The following is a 4,115-nucleotide window of genomic DNA, read 5'->3' as shown; positions in this document are numbered from 1 at the left end:
GGTGAGGTGAAAGAAAAAAGTCCATTTTGCTCACCGACTGATACTGCTGCTCCAAACGAGAAGAGCAACGGCAACGTGAGCTGTAAGAAGTAAGAAGCACAAAGTCCTATTTATTGTCCTATTTCTTGATAGCAATGATGTCATTGAAAATAAAAGCTTCTTTTTTGTGTTTGTTGTATAGACTTTAGAAAGCATGAAATATAAGAAAAATAAATGGCTTATGCAATGATGAAGAGCGGATTGTAGTGATGGGATTTCGGGCTCTTTTTAGAGATCCGGCTCTTTCAGCTCGGCTCACTAAAAAGAGCCGGCTCTTTCGGCTCCGAACCGGCTCTTCAGGTTGTTTTGTTGCTTTAATTATTTAATCATTAACAATAATATAAAATTATACAGAAAAGGAATTACTAATGTTAAAAAAAGTGGTTGTTTATATATGGGCCCTAGAGACAAAGCACGTACAAACTCTAAAGCATATACAAACTCCAAAACACATTTCTAGCATGAACTGAACTTCCAAAACAGAGCTACTCAGATCACTTAAATTACACAATTGAAAGCATGTGTGTATTGTTTGTGTATTTATAGACAAGCACTCATATTTATTCAAATAATTAAAAAAAAAAAAGTTAATTTACCTGTTACTACCACACACCAAATCCGGTTGTTGATACTTCCTGGCTTGTGTAGCCACTAGGTAACAAAAGCTCAACACTGCCCCCTAGCATCCTGGAGCACTTCTGTTGTGTTTTGTACGTGCTTCTGAGTTTTTACGTGTTTTGGAGTTTGCACATGCTTCGGGGTTTGTAAGTGCGTCTGAGTTTTTACGCGTTTTGGAGTTTGTACGTGTTTTGGAGTTTGTACGTGCTTTGTCTCTAAGGGCCACCATAAATATACTTTATTTATTCACTCCACATAAAATGTAATAAATAAATCATATAATACAAAGAACAACTATTTACATTTCAAACTTTTAACTATTTAAATTTTCAGCTTTTTCCTTTTAAAAAAATTTAACGTGAAACAACACAAAACACTACAAACCACAACACAATTAAATATAAATTAAAATATTAAAACAAAAAGAAGATGCATATTCTCTGTCATATGGGCCTGCTTGTGTTAGGAGGTGGTGGGTAGGTTTATTGTTGTTTTTTGGGTTTTGTTTTCCTTCTTGGCACAGGTAGGCGGGGCGGGGCTTGATGGCATTCCGGCACACCTGCGGCGCATCGGACGTCATTAGGGAGCGCTTTTATGGAGCTGAATCTCGGACGTCTGGTGTCGGAGTATTGTCGTCTCATAAGTGGTAACGTGTCGGTGCTAGCTGAATCTGTGGATTCCACGCAATTGAGCTGCATGTCTTAGGATCCATCATCTGCCTGCTTTTCCTTTGTTTTAGTCTGTCCCGCTGCCTGTTCGCCTGCCTAGTTTTCGGTGTGTGGGCTTTTGTGGATCCGTGACGGGGAATTGCTTCATACCAGGCTGTGACCACCGCTACACCTGTATGTCGGTGTTGCAAGTAAGCTCTCCAACTCTCCTCGTCCACTTTTAGTTGAACTCTCGGCGATCGACGCTCTCTAACTTTGTTTGTCCCTCGCTCTGCAGGTAATTCCGGTGCGTCATCGGTCCGCCCGCATACCCCGGCTCCGTCTTATCCTGTCAGCGTTGCTCTCCGTGTACATTTTTTATCTGTCACTGTATATAGCCCCTTCCCTTGTAAATATTCCCTCATCTGTGTACATAAAACCTGCATCACTACAAGCCTGTGCTCGTGTGTTTCTGCCACTAATCCATTCGGGTAAGGTCCCCTTAACAGAATACTCCGACCACTCTTATGGATTCGGCAGAACGCGCAGGTCCTGATTCCGGCGAATTACTCCAGAAACACGAGGAGTCTTTGTCAAGCTTGTCTCGGCAGTTTAAGGAATCCGAGCAATGGGCAGGTCGGGTTAATGAGACCTTGACAGCCATTCAGGAAACTTTAGTTCGGTTAGTTCCTCCTACCGTTCCCACTGTTTCGTCCCCCCCACCTGTACCGTCCGTTCCGCAGAGTTCGGGCTCTGTTCGTGACCCCGCTCCCCCGGCTCTGGTGCCTTTCACGGGAGAGTTGGGCCGCTGTGGGGGGTTTTTGATTCAGGTTTCACTGCTTTTTCAGCGGTTTCCCCAAGCGTTTTCTGATGATGCCTCTAAGATTTCCCGTATTATCGGTGCCCTTCGTGATCGTGCTTTGGACTGGGCCGAATCTTATCTCGCTTTACACCCCCTAGAGACTGTCACGTATGTACAGTTCGTTCGGGATTTTAAGGCTGTTTTTCATCACCCCCTGCGCTCTGACGAGGCGGCACGGCAGCTGCACGGGCTCCGACAAGGGAGCCAGTCGGTGGCGGAGTTTTCTATTGATTTCCGGGTTAAAGCCGCTGAGACGGGGTGGGGTGATGACGCGTTACGCGGGGCTTTCATTATCGGGTTAAACGATCGCATGAAAGATGAGCTCGCCACTCGTGATGAACCAGAGAGTTTTGAGGCTCTCGTTAATCTGGCCATTCGTATCGACAATCGCCTTCGCGAGCGTGAGAGAGAAAGGGGAGGCCAGTCGCGTGCTGGGTGGGGAGAGCACACTGCTGTGCGCGCAGTCTCCCGCCCCTCTCCTTCCGGTCCGGCCCACGCATGGTCTCCTCCAGCGGACGCTGCTGAGGAACCTATGCAGGTGGGTCGTACGAGGCTTACTCCGGAGGAGCGTCGGAGGAGGTTTGAGGGGCGGTTGTGTTTGTATTGTGGCCAGTCGGGCCATTTTGTGTCCACCTGCCCGTTGCGGTCAAAAGGGGGTGCCCACCAGTAACTGTGGGGGTACTGGTGGGTAGCACTTCCTCTTTTTCTCGAGTCCCCCGCATGCAGCTTCCTGCTGTCGTGACCAACGCGTCTGGTACTTTTTCCACTAATGCACTTTTGGATTCTGGCGCTGAGCAGAACCTTATTGACGGCGGTCTCACGAGGCGTCTCGGGATTAAGACGCGGCCCCTGCAGGTTCCCATCTCCGTTGTGGCGCTCACCGGACAATTACTACCCTCCGTTACTCACGAGACTGAACCAGTTTCATTGGTTCTTTCCGGTAATCATCGCGAGCTTCTTCGGTTTTTTGTTTTTTCCTCCCCCGAGTCTCCCATCGTTTTAGGTTACCCGTGGTTCGAGCGTCATAACCCTCAGATTAATTGGTCCACCCGTCGCATTGAGAGTTGGAGTAGCCACTGCTTGTCTCACTGTCTACAGTCTGCTCTTCCGCCCTCGCCTGTCTGCTCATCTAAGCTGGCACCTGAGGAGTTGGATCTCTCGTCTGTACCTGAACAGTATCATGATCTGGGGGCAGTTTTCAGTAAACGCTGTGCGCTCTCGCTTCCCCCCCATCGTCCTTATGATTGTAGCATTGAACTGTTGCCTGGAGCTCCATTGCCCACCAGCCGGCTGTATAACCTCTCTGGTCCGGAGAAGGCGGCCATGGAGAGGTATATCACGGAGTCACTGGAGGCGGGCTTGATTCGTCCGTCATCCTCACCGGTGGCGGCGGGTTTTTTCTTTGTGGACAAGAAAGATGGATCTCTTCGACCCTGCATTGATTTTCGGGGTCTTAATGATATAACGGTGAAGAACAAATACCCTCTTCCTCTGATCTCTTCTGCTTTTGAACCTGTACAGGACGCGGTCATTTTCACGAAGCTGGACCTTCGCAATGCGTACCATCTGGTGCGCATACGCCAGGGAGATGAGTGGAAAACGGCTTTTAACACACCGCGTGGACATTATGAATATCTGGTAATGCCTTTCGGTCTGACTAACGCGCCGGCGGTGTTTCAAGCATTGATTAATGATGTGCTACGGGACTTTTTGAATCGGTGTGTGTTCGTTTACCTTGATGACATTCTTATTTTTTCACGATCTTTTGAGGACCATGTTCAGCAGGTGCGCAGCGTTTTGCAGCGGCTTTTGGAAAACAAACTTTTTGTGAAAGCTGAAAAGTGTGAGTTTCATGCTAGTTCTGTGTCGTTCCTGGGCTATGTCTTTGCTAAGGGGCAGGTTAGGCCCGATCCTGGTAAAATCAGGGCAATTGCTGATTGGCCGACTCC

General features: G+C 47.9%; 1 long non-coding RNA gene across 1 annotated transcript; it reads left to right on the top strand.

Annotated features, from left to right (window-relative positions):
* Positions 1–245: 245 nt before the first annotated feature.
* Positions 246–2,578, top strand: LOC146503625 (uncharacterized). The gene is made up of 3 exons (XR_014868781.1): positions 246–1,303; positions 1,397–1,516; positions 1,603–2,578. It is a non-coding gene; the product is annotated as an uncharacterized LOC146503625 (long non-coding RNA).
* Positions 2,579–4,115: the final 1,537 nt, after the last annotated feature.

This window comes from Neolamprologus multifasciatus, chromosome 14 (genome assembly GCF_963576455.1).
Source record: "Neolamprologus multifasciatus chromosome 14, fNeoMul1.2, whole genome shotgun sequence".
In the NCBI taxonomy this organism is placed as follows: domain Eukaryota; kingdom Metazoa; phylum Chordata; class Actinopteri; order Cichliformes; family Cichlidae; genus Neolamprologus; species Neolamprologus multifasciatus.
The sequence above is the reverse complement of the archived record's forward strand: the minus strand, read 5'-3'. Positions and strand labels throughout refer to the sequence as shown.